Source organism: Haliotis rubra, unplaced genomic scaffold (assembly GCF_003918875.1).
Source record: "Haliotis rubra isolate DU_JTF1 unplaced genomic scaffold, ASM391887v1 Scf331, whole genome shotgun sequence".
Lineage (NCBI taxonomy): Eukaryota > Metazoa > Mollusca > Gastropoda > Lepetellida > Haliotidae > Haliotis > Haliotis rubra.
In genome coordinates, this window is record NW_025767004.1 from 118,595 (window position 1) to 137,213 (window position 18,619).

Genomic DNA, 18,619 nt, shown 5'->3' on the forward strand with positions numbered 1-18,619 from the left:
GGATTGGGATGACGCAACACATTTTGATTATGCAATAAACGCATATAGTAGGTAAGGATTGGGATAACAGCACACATTGTGACCGTGCAATAAAGGCACATTTTAGGTAAGGATTGGGATAACAGCACACATGGTGATCGTGCAATAAAGGCAGATGTTAAGTAACGATTGGGATGACGTTCACATTCTGACCGTGGAATAAAGGCAAACAGTAGGTAAGGATTGGCACAACAGCATACATTGTGACCGCGCAATAAAGGCATATAATAGGTAAGGATTGGGATCACAGCACACATTGTGACCGTGCAATTAAGGCACACGTTAGGTAAGGATTGGGATGACAGTACAGATGGTGACCGTGCAATAAAGGCACATAGTAGGTACGGATTGGGATGACGGCAGACATGGTCACAGTGCAATAAATGCATATGGTAGGTAAGGTTTGGGATAACAGCTCACATGGTGATCGTGTAATAAAGGCACGTGTTAGGTAAGAATTGGGATAACAGCACACATTGTGACCGTGCAATAAAGGGATATGGTAGGTAAGGATTGGGATGACGCAACACATTTTGATTATGCAATAAAGGCATATAGTAGGTAAGGATTGGGATAACAGCACACATTGTGACCGTGCAATAAAGGCACATAGTAGGTAAGGATTGGGATGACGGTACAAATGGTGACCATGCAATAAAGACACATGTTAGGTAAGGATTACGATCACTGTACACATGGTGACTGTGCAGTAAAGGCACATGGTAGGGAAGGATTGTGATGACGGTACACATTGGACCATGGAATAAGGGCACATCTTAGCTAAGGATTAGGATAACAGCACACACGGTGAACATGCAATAAAGGCACAAGTCAGGTAAAGATTGGGATGACTGTACACATGGTGACCGTGCTATAAAGGCACATGTTAGGTAAGGATTGGGATGACTGTAAACATGGTGACCGTGCAATAAAGGCACATGGTAGCTCAGGATTGGGATGACAGTACACATTGTGACCGTGGAATAAAGGCAAGCAGTAGGTAAGGATTGGGATAACAGCACACATTTTTACTGTGCAATTAATTCTTATAATAGGGAGGGATTGGGATGACAGCACACATTGTAACGTTGCAATAATTGCATATGGTAGGTAAGGATTGGGATAACAGCACACATTGTGATTGTGCAATAAAGGCATGTAGTAGGTAAGGATTGGGATGATGGTACACATTGTGACTGTGCAGTAAAGGTACATTTTAGGTCAGGATTGGGATAAAGGTACACATGGTAACTGGGCAATAAAGGTGCATAGTAGGTAAGGATTGGGAAAACAGCACACATTGTGACCGTGCAATAAAGGCATATGGTAGGTAAGGATTGGGATGACTGCACAAATTGTGATTATGCAATAAAGGCATATAGTAGGTAAGGATTGTAATAACAGCACATTGTGATCGTGCAATAAAGGGACATTTTAGGTCAGGATTGGGATAAAGGTACACATGGTGACTGGGCAATAAAGGTGCATAGTAGGTAAGGATTGGGAAAACAGCACACATTGTGACCGTGCAATAAAGGCATATGGTAGGTAAGGATTGGGATGACGGCACAAATTGTGATTATGCAATAAAGGCATATAGTAGGTAAGGATTCGGATAACAGGTCACGTGGTGATAGTGCAATAAAGGCACGTGTTAGGTAAGGATTGGCGTAACAGCACACATTGTGACCGTGAAATAAAGTCATATGGTAGGTAAGGATTGGGATAACGGCACACATGGTGATCATGCAATAAAGGCACATGTCAGGTAAAGATTAGGATGACGGTACACATGGTAACCGTATTATAAAGGGACATGTTAGGTAAGGATTGGGATGACTGTACACATGGTGACCGTGCAAGAAAGGCACATGTTAGGTAAGTATTTGGATAACGGCACACATTGTGACCGTCCAATAAAGGCTCATGTTAGGTAAGGATTGGGATAACGGCACACATGGTGAATATGCAATAAAGGCACATGTCAGGTAAAGATTGGGATGACGGTATACATGGTAACCGTGTAAGAAAGGCACATGTTAGGTATGTATTTGGATAACGGCACACATTTTGACAATGCAATAAAGGCACATGTTAGGTAAGGATTGGGATAACGGCACACATTGTGACCGTGCAATAAAGGCACATAGTAGGTAAGGATTGGGATGACGGTACAAATGGTGACCATGCAATAAAGACACATGTTAGGTAAGGATTACGATCACTGTACACATTGTGACTGTGCAGTAAAGGCACATGGTAGGGAAGGATTGTGATGACGGTACACATTGGACCATGGAATAAGAGCACATCTTAGCTAAGGATTAGGATAACAAGCACACATGGTGACCGTGGAATAAAGGCAAGCAGTAGGTAAGGATTGGGATAACAGCACACATTTTTACTGTGCAATTAATTCTTATAATAGGGAGGGATTGGGATGACAGCACACATTGTAACGTTGCAATAATTGCATATGGTAGGTAAGGATTGGGACAACAGCACACATTGTGATTGTGCAATAAAGGCATGTAGTAGGTAAGGATTGGGATAACAGCACACATTGTGATCGTGCAATAAAGGCACATAGTAGGTAAGGATTGGGATGACAGTATACATGGTGACCATTCAATAAAGGCATATGGTACGTAAGGATTGCCATAACAGCTCACATTGTGATCGTGCAATAAAGGCAGATGTTAAATAAGGATTGGGAGAACGGTACACATTGTGACAGTGGAATAAATGCACACAGTAGGTAAGGATCGGGATAACAGCACACATTTTGATCGTCCAATACAGGCATATGGTAGGTAAGGATTTTAATGACGGCACACATTGTGATTATACAATAAAGGCATATAGTAGGTGAAGATTGGGATAACAGCACACGTTGTGACCGTGCAATAAAGGCATACAGTAGGTAAGGATTGGGATGACGGCACACACGATGACCGTGCAATAAATGCAAATTTTAGGTAAGGATTGGGACAACAGCACACATTGTGACCGTGCAATGAAGGCATATGGTAGGTGAGGATTGGAATAACGGCACACACGGTGAACATGCAATAAAGGCACAAGTCAGGTAAAGATTGGGATGACTGTACACATGGTGACCGTGCTATAAAGGCACATGTTAGGTAAGGATTGGGATGACTGTAAACATGGTGACCGTGCAATAAAGGCACATGGTAGCTCAGGATTGGGATGACGGTACACATTGTGACCGTGGAATAAAGGCAAACAGTAGGTAAGGATTAGGATAACAGCACACATTTTTACTGTGCAATTAATTCTTATAATAGGGAGGGATTGGGATGACAGCACACATTGTAACGTTGCAATAACGGCATATGGTAGGTAAGGATTGGGATAACAGCACACATTGTGATTGTGCAATAAAGGCACATAGTAGGTAAGGATTGGGATGATGGTACACATTGTGACCGTGCAATAAAGGTACATAGTAGGTAAGGAATGTAATAACAGCACATTGTGATCGTGCAATAAAGGGACATTTTAGGTCAGGATTGGGATAAAGGTACACATGGTGAATATGCAATAAAGGTGCATAGTAGGTAAGGATTGGGAAAACAGCACACATTGTGACCGTGCAATAAAGGCATATGATAGGTAAGGATTGGGATGACGGCACAAATTGTGATTATGCAATAAAGGCATATAGTAGGTAAGGATTCGGATAACAGGTCACATGGTGATAGTGCAATAAAGGAACATGTTAGGTAAGGATTGGCGTAACAGCACACATTGTGACCGTGAAATAAAGTCATATGGTAGGTAAGGATTGGGATAACGGCACACATGGTGATCATGCAATAAAGGCACATGTCAGGTAAAGATTAGGATGACTGTACACATGGTAACCGTATTATAAAGGCACATGTTAGGTAAGGATTGGGATGACTGTACACATGGTGACCGTGCAAGAAAGGCACATGTTAGGTAAGTATTTGGATAACGGCACACATTGTGACCGTGCAATAAAGGCACATGTTAGGTAAGGATTGGGATAACGGCACACATGGTGAATATGCAATAAAGGCACATGTCAGGTAAAGATTGGGATGACGGTATACATGGTAACCGTGCAAGAAAGGCACATGTTAGGTAAGTATTTGGATAACGGCACACATTTTGACCGTGCAATAAAGGCACATGTTAGGTAAGGATTGGGATAACGGCACACATTGTGACCGTGCAATAAAGGGATATGGTAGGTAAGGATTCGGATGACGGCACACATTTTGATTATGCAATAAAGGCATATAGTAGGTAAGGATTGGGATAACAGCACACATTGTGACCGTGCAGTAAATGCACATAGTAGGTAAGGATTGGGATGACGGTACAAATGGTGACCATGCAATAAAGACACATGTTAGGTAAGGATTACGATCACTGTACACATGGTGACTGTGCAGTAAAGGCACATGGTAGGAAGAATTGTGATGACGGTACACATTGGACCATGGAATAAGGGCACATCTTAGCTAAGGATTAGGATAACAAGCACACATGGTGACCGTGCAATAAAGGCACATCTTAGGAAAGGATTGTGACGACGGTGCACATTGTAAACGGACTGTAAAGGCACATGTTAGGTAATAATTGGTATGATGGTCCAGATGGTGATCGTGCACTAAAGGCATATAATAGGTAAGAATTTGGGATGACGGCACACATTGTGTTCGTGGAATAAAGGCGTATAGTAGGTTAGGATTGCGATGACGGTACACATGATGATCGTGCAATAAAGGCACATGTTAAACAAGGATTGTAGATAAGGTACACATGGTGATCGTGCAATAAAGGCAGACAGTAGGTTAGGATTGGGATAACAGTACACATTGTGATAGTGCAATAAAGGCATATAATAGGTAAGGATTGGGATCACAGCACATATGCTAGGTAAGGATTGGGATGACGGCACACACGATGACCGTGCAATAAATGCATATGGTAGGTAAGGATTCGGATGACGGCACACATTGTGATTATGCAATAAAGGCATATGGTAGGTAAGGATTTGGATGATGGTACACATGTTTACCATGCAATAAAGGCACATAGTAGGTAAGTATTGGGATAACAGCACACATTGTGATCGTGCAATAAAGGCATATAGTAGGTTAGGTTTGGAATAACAGCACACGTTGTGATTGTACAATAAAGGCACATAGTAGGTAAGGATTGGGATGACAGTATACATAGGTGACCATTCAATAAAGGCATATGGTACGGTAAGGATTGCCATAACAGCTCATTTGTGATCGTGCAATAAAGGCAGATGTTAAATAAGGATTGGGAGAACGGTACACATTGTGACAGTGGAATAAAAGCACACACAGTAGAATAAGGATCTGGATAACAGCACACATTTTGAATCGTCAATAAAGCCATATGGTAGGTAAGGATTCGGATGACGGCACACATTGTGATTATACAATAAAGGCATATAGTAGGTGAAGATTGGGATAACAGCACACATTGTGACCATGCAATAAAAGGCATACAGTACGTAAGGATTGGGATGACAGGCACACACGATGACCGTGCAATAAATGCAAATTTTAGGTAAGGATTGGGACAACAGCACACATTGTGACCGTGCAATGAAGGGTATATAGTGAGGGTGATTGGGATGACGGCACACACGGTGAACATGCAATAAAGGCACAAGTCAGGTAAAGATTGGGATGACTGTACACATGGTGACCGTGCTATAAAGGCACATGTTAGGTAAGGATTGGGATGACTATACACATGGTGACCGTGCAAGAAAGGCACATGTTAGGTTAGGATTAGGATGACTCTAAACATGGTGACCGTGCAATAAAGGCACATGGTAGGTCAGGATTGGGATGACGGTACACATTGTGACCGTGGAATAAAAGCAAACAGTAGGTAAGGATTGGGATAAAAGCACACATTTTTACTGTGCAATTAATTCTTATAATAGGAGAGGGATTGGGATGACAGCACATTGTACGTTGCAATAATGGCATATGGTAGGTAAGGATTGGGATAACAGCACACATTGTGATTGTGCAATAAAAGAATCATGTAGTAGGTAAGGATTGGGATGACATTATACATTGCGGACTATTACAATAAAAGGTTTGCATAGTAGGTGGGATTGTAATAACAAGCACATTGTGATCGTGCAATAAAGGGACATTTTAGGTCAGGATTGGGATAAAGGGTACACATGGTGACTGGGCAATAAAGGTGCATAGTAGGTAAGATTGGGAAAACAGCACACATTGTGACCGTGCAATAAAGGCATATGGTTAGGTAAGGATTGGGATGACAGCACAAATTGTGATTATGCAATAAAAGGCATATAGTAGGTAAGATTCGGATAACAGGTCACATGGTGATAGTGCAATAAAGGCACATGTTAGGTAAGGATTGGCGTAACAGCACACATTGTGACCGTGCAATAAGAGTCATATGGTTAGAGTAAGAGTTGGGATAACGGCACACATGGTGATCATGCAATAAAAGGCACATATGTCAGGTAAAGACTAGGATGACTGTACACATGGCCAACCCACTTATAAAGGCACATGTTACAGTAAGGATTGGGATGACTGTTACTGCCGGTGACCGTGCAAGAAAAGGCACATGTTAGGTAAGAGTTGGGATGACTGTACACTTGGTGACCGTGCAAGAAAGGCACATGTTAGGTAAGTATTTGGATAACGCACACATTGTGACTGATACAAATAAAAGGCACATGTTAAGGTAAGGATTGGGATAACGTCACATGGTGAATATGCAATAAAGGAGCATATGTCAGGAGTAAAGATTGGGATGACGGTATACATGGTAATCGTGCAAGAAAGGCACATGTTAGGTAAGTATTTGAATAACGGCACACATTTTGACCGTGCAATAAAGGCACATGTTAGGTAAGGATTGGGATAACGGCACACATGGTGAATATGCAATAAAGGCACATGTCACGTAAAGATTGGGATGACGGTACACATGGTGACGTACAATAAAGGCACATAGTAGGTAACGATTGAGCTGACGGTACAAATGGTGACCATGTAATAAAGGCACATGTTAGGTAAGGATTAGGATGACTGTACACATGGTGACCGTGCAATAAAGGCACATGATAGGTAAGGATTGGGATGACTGTACACATGGTGACGGTGCAATAAAGGCCACATAGTAGAGTAAGGATTGTGATGACGGTACAAATGGTGACCTTTTGTACAATAAAGGCCCATGTTAGGTAAGGATTAGAGAATCACTGCTACTACATTGATCAATGCAATAAAGGCACATGGTAGGGAAGGATTGTGATGACGGTACACATGGGGACCATGGAATGAGGGCACATGTTAGCTAAGGATGAGGATGACAGCCACACATGGTGATCGTGCGATAAAGGCACATAGTAGGTAAAAAATAGTATAACAGCACACATTACGATCGTGGAATAAAGGCATATAGTAGGTAAGGATTGGGATCACAGCACATATGCTAGGTAAGGATTGGGATGACGGCACACACGATGACCGTGCAATAAATGCATATGGTAGGTAAGGATTCGGATGACGGCACACATTGTGATTATGCAATAAAGGCATATGGTAGGTAAGGATTTGGATGATGGTACACATGTTTACCATGCAATAAAGGCACATAGTAGGTAAGTATTGGGATAACAGCACACATTGTGATCGTGCAATAAAGGCATATAGTAGGTTAGGTTTGGAATAACAGCACACATTGTGACCGTACAATAAAGGCACATAGTAGGTAAGGATTGGGATGACAGTATACATGGTGACCATTCAATAAAGGCATATGGTAGGTAAGGATTGCCATAACAGCTCACATTGTGATCGTGCAATAAAGGCAGATGTTAAATAAGGATTGGGAGAACGGTACACATTGTGACAGTGGAATAAAAGCACACAGTAGGTAAGGATCGGGATAACAGCACACATTTTGATCGTCCAATAAAGCCATATGGTAGGTAAGGATTCGGATGACGGCACACATTGTGATTATACAATAAAGGCATATAGTAGGTGAAGATTGGGATAACAGCACACATTGTGACCATGCAATAAAGGCATACAGTACGTAAGGATTGGGATGACGGCACACACGATGACCGTGCAATAAATGCAAATTTTAGGTAAGGATTGGGACAACAGCACACATTGTGACCGTGCAATGAAGGTATATAGTAGGTAAGGATTGGGATGACGGCACACACGGTGAACATGCAATAAAGGCACAAGTCAGGTAAAGATTGGGATGACTGTACACATGGTGACCGTGCTATAAAGGCACATGTTAGGTAAGGATTGGGATGACTATACACATGGTGACCGTGCAAGAAAGGCACATGTTAGGTTAGGATTAGGATGACTCTAAACATGGTGACCGTGCAATAAAGGCACATGGTAGGTCAGGATTGGGATGACGGTACACATTGTGACCGTGGAATAAAGGCAAATGTTAGGTAAGGATTGGGATAACTAGCACATTTTGACCGTGCAATAAAGGCACTATAATAGGTAAGGATTGGGATGACAGCACACATGTGTGACCGTGCAATAAAGGCATATGGTAGGTAAGGATTGGGATAACAGCACATATTACCAGGATCGTGCAATAAAGGCACATAAGTAGGTAAGGATTGGGATGACTGGTACACATATTGTGACCGTGCAATAAAAGGCACATAGTTAGGTAAGGATTGGGGATAACAGCACACATTGTGACCGTGCAATAAAGGCACATTTTAGGTAAGGATTGGGATGACGGCACACATGGTGACTGGGCAATAAAGGTGCATAGTTAGGTAAGGATTGGGATGACAGCACACATTGTGACCGTGCAATAAAGGCATATGTTAGGTAAGGATTGGGATGACGGTACACATGGTGACCATGCAATAAAAGGCATATAGTAGGTAAGGATTCGGATAACAGGTCACATGGTGATAGTGCAATAAAGGCACATGTTAGGTAAGGATTGGGATGACAGCACACATGGTGACCGTGCAATAAAGGCATATGGTAGGTAAGGATTGGGATAACGGCACACATGGTGATCAAAAAAGCAATAAAAGGCAGCATATGTCAGGTAAAGGATTAGGATGACTGTACACATGGTAACCCTATTATAAAGGCACATGTTAGGTAAGGATTGGGATGACTGTACACTTGGTGACCGTGCAAGAAAGGCACATGTTAGGTAAGGATTGGGATGACTGTACACTTGGTGACCGTGCAATAAAGGCACATGTTAGGTAAGTATTTGGATAAACAGCACACATTGTGACCGTGCAATAAAGGCACATGTTAGGTAAGGATTGGGATGCACGGCATTGGGATACATGGTGAATATGCAATAAAGGCACATGTCAGGTAAAGATTGGGATGACGGTATACATGGTAATCGTGCAAGAAAGGCACATGTTAGGTAAGTATTTGAATAACGGCACACATTTTGACCGTGCAATAAAGGCACATGTTAGGTAAGGATTGGGATAACGGCACACATGGTGAATATGCAATAAAGGCACATGTCACGTAAAGATTGGGATGACGGTACACATGGTGACGTACAATAAAGGCACATAGTAGGTAACGATTGAGCTGACGGTACAAATGGTGACCATGTAATAAAGGCACATGTTAGGTAAGGATTAGGATGACTGTACACATGGTGACCGTGCAATAAAGGCACATGATAGGTAAGGATTGGGATGACTGTACACATGGTGACGGTGCAATAAAGGCACATAGTAGGTAAGGATTGTGATGACGGTACAAATGGTGACCTTGCAATAAAGGCCCATGTTAGGTAAGGATTAGAATCACTGTACCCATGGTGATCGTGCAATAAAGGCACATGGTAGGGAAGGATTGTGATGACGGTACACATGGGGACCATGGAATGAGGGCACATGTTAGCTAAGGATGAGGATGACAGCCACACATGGTGATCGTGCGATAAAGGCACATAGTAGGTAAAAAATAGTATAACAGCACACACTACGATCGTGGAATTAAGGCATATAGTAGGTAAGGATCGGGATAACGGTACACATGGTGACTGTCAATAAAGGCACATGTTAGGTAAGGATTAGGATGACGGTACACATGGTAACCGTGCTATAAAGGCACATGTTAGGTATGGATTGGGATGACTGTAAACATGGTGACCGTGCAATAAAGGCACATGGTTGGTCAGGATTGGGATGGCGGTACACATTGTGACCGTGCAATAAAGGCAAACAGTAGGTAAGGATTGGGATAACAGCACACATTTTTACTGTGCAATTAATTCTTATAATAGGAAGTGATTGGGATGACAGCACACATTGTAACGTTGCAAAAATGGCATATGGTTGGTAAGGATTGGAATAACAGCACACATTGTGATTGTGCAATAAAGGCATGTAGTAGGTAAGGATTGGGATGATGGTACACATTGTGACTGTGCAATAAAGGTACATAGTAGGTAAGGATTGTAATAACAGCACACATTGTGATCGTGCAATAAAGGGACATTTTAGGTCAGGATTGGGATAAAGGTACACATGGTGAGTGTGCAACAAAGGTGCATAGTAGGTAAGGATTGGGAAAACAGCACACATTGTGACCGTGCAATAAAGGCGTATGGTAGGTAAGGATTGGGATGACGGCCAAATTGTGATTATGCAATAAAGGCATTTAGTAGGTAAGGATTCGGATAACTGGTCACATGGTGATAGTGCAATAAAGGCATATAGTAGGCAAGGAATTAGATGACAGTACACACGGTGACCATGGAAGAAAGGCACATGTTAGGTAAGGATTGGCGTAACAGCACACATTGTGACCGTGCAATAAAGTCATATGGTAGGTAAGGATTGGGATAACGGCACACATGGTGATCATGCAATAAAGGCACATGTTAGGTAAACATTAGGATGACTGTACACATGGTAACCGTGCTATAAAGGCACATGTTAGGTAAGGATTGGGATGACTGTACACATGGTGACCGTCCAAGAAAGGCACATGTTAGGAAAGTATTGGGATAACGGCACACATTGTGACCGTGCAATGAAGGCACATGTTAGGTAAGGATTGGGATAACAGTACACATGGTGAATATGCAATAAAGGCACATGTCAGGTAAAGATTGGGATGACGGTACACATGGTAACCGTGCCATAAAGGCACCTGTTAGGTAAGAGTTGGGAGGACTGTACACATGGTGATGTACAATAAAGGCACATAGTAGGTAACGATTGGGCTGACGGTACAAATGGTGACCATGCAATAAATGCACATGTTAGGTAAGGATTAGGATGACTGTACACACGATGTTCATGGAAGAAAGGCACATGTTAGGTAAGGATTGTCGTAACAGCACACATTACGATCGTGGAATAAAGGCATATAGTAGGTAAGGATCGGGATGACGGTACACATGGTGACCGTCAATAAAGGCACATGTTAGGTAAGGATTGGGATGACGGTACACATTGTGACAGTGGAAGAAAGCCACATAGTAGGCAAGGATTTGGATAAATGCACACATGGTGACCATTCAATAAATCCACATTTTAGGTAAGGATTGGGATGACGGTACACATGGTGACCATGCAAAAACGGCACATGTTAGCTAAGCACTGGGATGACGGTATACATGGTGACCATGCAAAAAGGCACATGTTAGGTAAGGATAGGGATCACAGTACACATTCTGACCGAGCAATAAAGGCAAATGTTAGGTCAGGATTGGGATGGCGGTACACATTGTGACCGTGGAATAAAGGCAAACAGTAGGTAAGGATTGGGATAACAGCACACATTTTTACTGTGCAATTAATTCTTATAATAGGGAGGGATTGGGATGGCAGCACACATTGTAGCGTTGCAAAAATGGCATATGGTAGGTAAGGATTGGGAAAACAGCACACATTGTGACCGTGCAATAAAGGCATACGGTAGGTAAGGATTGGGATGACGGCACAAATTGTGATTATGCAATAAAGGCATAGAGTAGGTAAGGATTCGGATGATGGTACACATGTTTACCATGCAATAAAGGCACATAGTAGGTAAGGATTGGGATGACGGCACACATTGTGATCGTGCAAAAAAGGCACATAGTAGGTAAGTATTGGGATAACAGCACACGTTGTGATCGTGCAATAAAGGCATATAGTAGGTAAGGTTTGGGATAACAGCACACATTGTGACCGTACAGAAAACGCAGATGTTAAATAAGGATTGGGAGAACGGTACACATTGTGACAGTGGAATAAAAGCAGACAGTAGGTAAGGATCGGGATAACAGCACACATGGTGCAATAAAGGGACATTTTAAGTCAGGATTGGGATAAAGGTACACATGTTGACTGTGCAATAAAGGTGCATAGTAGGTAAGGTTTTGGGAAAACAGCACACATTGTGACCGTGCAATAAAGGCATATGGTAGGTAAGGATTGGGATGACGGCACACACGATGACCGTGCAATAAATGCATATGGTAGGTGAGGATTGGGATGACGGCACACGCGATGACCGTGCAATAAATGCAAATTTTAGGTAAGGATTGGGATAACAGCACACATTGTGACCGTGCAATAAAGGCATATGGTAGGTAAGGATTGGGATAACGGCACACATGGTGAACATGCAATAAAGGCACAAGTCAGGTAAAGATTGGGATGACTGTACAAATGGTGACCATACAATAAAGGCACATGTTAGGTAAGGATTAGAATCACGGTACCCATGGTGATCGAGCAATAAAGGCACATGGTAGGGAAGGATTGTGATGACGGTACACATGTTGACCATGGAATAAGGGCACTTGTTAGCTAAGGATTAGGATGACAGCCACACATGGTGATCGTGCAATAAAGGCACATAGTAGGTAAAAAATGGTATAACAGCACACATTATGATCGTGGAATAAAGGCATATAGTAGGTAAGGATCGGGATGACGGTACACATGGTGACAATGCAAAAATGGCACATGTTAGGTAAGGACTGGGTTGACGGTACACATGGTGATCGTGCAAAAAAGGCACATAGTAGGTAAGTATTGGGATAACAGCACAGATTGTGATCATGCAATAATGGCAGATGTTAAATAAGGATTGGGAGAACGGTACACATTGTGACAGGGGAATAAAAGCACACAGTAGGTAATGATCGTGATAACAGCACACATTGTGACCGTGCAATAATGCCATATGGTAGGTAAGTATTCGGATGACGGCACACATTGTGATTATACAATAAAGGCATATAGTAGGTGAAGATTGGGATAACAGCACACATTGTGACCGTGCAATAAAGGCATAAAGTAGGTAAGGATTGGGATGACGGCACACACGATGACCGTGCAATAAATGCAAATTTTAGGTAAGGATTGGGATAACAGCACACATTGTGACCGTGCAATAAAGGCACAAGTCAGGTAAAGATTGGGATGACTGTACACATGGTGACGGTGCAATAAAGGCACATAGTAGGTAAGGATTGGGATGACGGTACAAATGGTGACCATACAATAAAGGCACATGTTAGGTAAGGATTAGAATCACGGTACCCATGGTGATCAAGCAATAAAGCCACATAGTAGGTAAGGATTGGAATGACGGTACAAATGGTGACCGTGGAAGAAACCACATAGTAGGCAAGGATTTGGATAAATTCACACATGGTGACCATTCAATAAATCCACATTTTAGGTAAGGATTGGGATGACGGTACACATGGTGACCATGCAAAAAAGGCACATGTTAGGTAAGGATTTTAATGACGGTACACATTCTGACCGAGCAATAAAGGCACATCTTAGGTAAGGATAGGGATGACGGTACACATTGTGACCGTGGAATAAAGGCAAACAGTAGGTAAGGAATGGGATAACAGCACACATTTTTACTGTGCAATTAATTCTTATAATATGGAGGGATTGGGATGACAGCACACATTGTAGCGTTGCAAAAATGGCATATAGTAGGTAAAGATTGGGATAACAGCACACACTGTGATTGTGCAATAAAGGCATGTAGTAGGTAAGGATTGGGATGACGGCACAAATTGTGAGTATGCAATAAGGGCATTTAGTAGGTAAGGATTCTGATAACAGCTCACATGGTGATCGTGCAATAAAGGGACATTTTAGGTCAGGATTGGGATAAAGGTACACATGGTTACTGTGCAATAAAGGTGCATAGTAGGTAAGGTTTGGGAAAACAGCACACATTGTGACAGTGCAATAAAGGCATATGGTAGGTAAGGATTGGGATGACGGCACACACGATGACCGTGCAATAAATGCATATGGTAGGTAAGTATTGGGATAACAGCACACATTGTGATCGTGCTATAATGGCAGATGTTAAAGAAGGATTGGGAGAACGGTACACATTGTGACAGGGGAATAAAAGCACACAGTAGGTAATGATCGGGATAACAGCACACATTGTGACCGTGCAATAATGCCATATGGTAGGTAAGTATTCGGATGACGGCACACATTGTGATTATACAATAAAGGCATATAGTAGGTGAAGATTGGGATAACAGCACACATTGTGACCGTGCAATAAAGGCATATAGTAGGTAAGGATTGGGATGACGGCACACACGATGACCGTTCAATAAATGCATATGGTAGGTAAGGATTCGGATGACGGCACAAATTTTGATTATGCAATAAAGGCATATGGTAGGTAAGGATTCGGATGATTGTACACATGTTTACCATGCAATAAAAGCACATAGTAGGTAAGGATTGGGATGACGGCACACATGGTGATCCTGCAATAAAGGCAGATGTCAAATAAGGATTGGGAGAACGGTACACATTGTGACAGGGGAATAAAAGCACATAGTAGGTAAGGATCGGGATAACAGCACACATTGTGACCGTGCAATAAAGCCATATGGTAGGTAAGGATTCGGATGACGGCACACATTGTGATTATACAATAAAGGCATATAGTAGGTGAAGATTGGGATAACAGCACACATTGTGACCGTGCAATAAAGCCATATTGTAGGTAAGGATTGGTATGACGGCACACGCGATGACCGTGCAATAAATGCAAATTTTAGGTAAGGATTGGGATAACAGCACACATTGTGACCGTGCAATAAAGGCATATTGTAGGTAAGGATTCGGATAACGGCACACATGGTGAACATGCAACAAAGGCACAAGTCAGGTAAAGATTGGGATGACTGTACACATGGTAACCGTGCTATAAAGGCACATGTTAGGTAAGGATTGGGATGACTGTACACATGGTGACGGTGCAATAAAGGTGCATAGTAGGTAAGGATTGGGATGACGGTAAAAATGGTGACCATACAATAAAGGCACATGTTAGGTAAGGATTAGAATCACGGTACCCATGGTGATCGAGCAATAAAGGCACATTGTAGGGAAGGATTGTGATGACGGTACACATGTTGACCATGGAATAAGGGCACTTGTTAGCTAAGGATTAGGATGACAGCCACACATGGTGATCGTGCAATAAAGGCACATAGTAGGTAAAAAATGGTATAACAGCACACATTATGATCGTGGAATAAAGGCATATAGTAGGTAAGGATCGGGATGACGGTACACATGGTGACAATGCAAAAATGGCACATGTTAGGTAAGGACTGGGTTGACGGTACACATGGTGACCATGCAAAAAAGGCACATGTTAGGTAAGGATTTTAATGACGGTACACATTCTGACCGAGCAATAAAGGCACATCTTAGGTAAGGATAGGGATCACAGTATACATTCTGACCGAGCAATACAGGCAAATGTTGGGTCAGGATTGGGATGACGGTACACATTGTGACCGTGGAATAAAGGCAAACAGTAGGTAAGGATTGGGATAACAGCACACATTTTTACTGTGCAATTAATTCTTATAATAGGGAGGGATTGGGATGACAGCACACATTGTAGCGTTGCAAAAATGGCATATGGTAGGTAAGGATTGGGATAACAGCACACACTGTGATTGTGCAATAAAGGCATGTAGTAGGTAAGGATTGGGATGATGGTACACATTGTGACTGTGCAATAAAGGTACATAGTAGGTAAGGATTCTTATAACATCACACAATGGGATCGTGCAATAAAGGGACATTTTAGGTCAGGATTGAAATAAAGGTACACATGGTGACTGTGCAATAAAGGTGCATAGTAGGTAAGGATTGGGAAAACAGCACACATTGTGACAGTGCAATAAAGGCATACGGTAGGTTAGGATTGGGATGACGGCACGAATTGTGATTATGCAATAAAGGCATTTAGTAGGTAAGGATTCGGATAACAGCTCACATGGTGCAATAAAGGGACATTTTAGGTAAGGATTGGGATAAAGGTACACATGGTGACTGTGCAATAAAGGTGCATAGTAGGTAAGGATTGGGAAAACACCACACATTGTGACCGTGCAATAAAGGCATATGGTAGGTAAGGATTGGGATGACGGCACACACGATGACCGTGCAATAAATGCATATGGTAGGTAAGGATTCGGATGACGGCACAAATTTTGATTATGCAATAAAAGCACATGGTAGGTAAGATTCGGGATGATTGTACACATTGTTTACCATGCAATAAAAGCACATAGTAGGTAAGGATTGGGATGACGGCACACATGGTGATCGTGCAAAAAAGGCAGATGTCAAATAAGGATTGGGAGAACAGCACACATTGTGACAGGGCAATAAAAGGCACATAGTAGGTAAGGATCGGGATAACAGGCACACATTGTGACCGTGCAATAAAGCCATATGGTAGTGTAAGTATTCGGATGACGGCACACATTGTGATTATACAATAAAGGCATATAGTAGGTGAAGATTGGGATAACAGCACACATTGTGACCGTGCAATAAAAGGCATATAGTAGGTAAAGGATTGGGATGACGGCACACACGATGACCGTGCAATTAATGCTAATTTTAGGTGATGGGATAAAGCACACAGGTGCAATAAAGGCATATGGTAGGTAAGGGATAACAGCACACATGGTGACCATGCAATAAAGGCACAAGTCAGGTAAAGATTGGGATAACTGTACACATGGTAACCGTGCTATAAAGGCACATGTTAGGTAAGGATTGGGATAACTGTACACATGGTGACCGTGCAAGAAAGGCACATGTTAGGTAAGGATTAGGATGTCTGTACACATGGTGACTGTGCAATAAAGGTGCATAGTAATTAAGGATTCGGAAAACAGCACACATTGTGACCGTGCAATAAAGGCATATGGTAGGTAGGGATTGGGATGACGGCACACACGATGACCGTGCAATAAATGCATATGGTTGGTAAGGATTCGGATGACGACACAAATTGTGATTATGCAATAAAGGCATATGGTAGGTAAGGATTCGGATGATTGTACACATGTTTACCATGCAATAAAGGCACATAGTAGGTAAGGATTGGGATGACGGCACACATGGTGATCGTGCAAAAAAGGCACATAGTAGGTAAGTATTGGGATAACAGCACACATTGTGATCCTGCAATAATGGCAGATGTTAAATAACGATTGGGAGAACGGTACACATTGTGACAGGGGAGTAAAAGCACACAGTAGGTAATGATCGGGATAACAGCACACATTGTGACCGTGCAATAAAGCCATATGGTAGTGTAAGTATTCGGATGACGGCACACATTGTGATTATACAATAAAGGCATATAGTAGGTGAAGATTGGGATAACAGCACACATAGTAGGTAAGGCTTGTGACCGTGCAATAAAAATGCAAATTTTAGGTAAGGATTGGGATAACAGCACACATTGTGACCGTGCAATAAAGGCACAAGTCAGGTAAAGATTGGGATGACTGTACACATGGTAACCGTGCTATAAAGGCACATGTTAGGTAAGGATTGGGATGACTGTACACATGGTGACCGTGCAAGAAAGGCACATGTTAGGTAAGGATTAGGATGACTGTAAACATGGTGACCGTGCAGTAAAGGCACATGGTAGGTAAGGATTGGGATGACTGTACACATGGTGACGGTGCAATAAAGGCACATAGTAGGTAAGGATTGGGATGACGGTACAAATGGTGACCATACAATAAAGGCACATGTTAGGTAAGGATTAGAATCACGGTACCCATGGTGATCGAGCAATAAAGCCACATAGTAGGTAAGGAATGGGATGACGGTACAAATGGTGACCGTGGAAGAAACCACATAGTAGGCAAGGATTTGGATAAATTCACACATGGTGACCATTCAATCAATCCACATTTTAGGTAAGGATTGGGATGACGGTACACATGGTGACCATGCAAAAAAGGCACATGCTAGGTAAGGATTTTAATGACGGTACACATTCTGACCGAGCAATAAAGGCACATCTTAGGTAAGGATAGGGATCACAGTACACATTCTGACCGAGCAATACAGGCAAATGTTAGGTCAGGATTGGGATGACGGTACACATTGTGACCGTGGAATAAAGGCAAACAGTAGGTAAGGAATGGGATAACAGCACACATTTTTACT

General features: G+C 42.2%; 1 protein-coding gene across 1 annotated transcript in view; it reads right to left on the minus strand.

Annotated features, from left to right (window-relative positions):
- Positions 1-18,619, minus strand: part of LOC124284223 (von Willebrand factor A domain-containing protein 7-like) — a 188,456-nt gene that overhangs the window by 113,620 nt on the left and 56,217 nt on the right. The window lies entirely within an intron of this gene.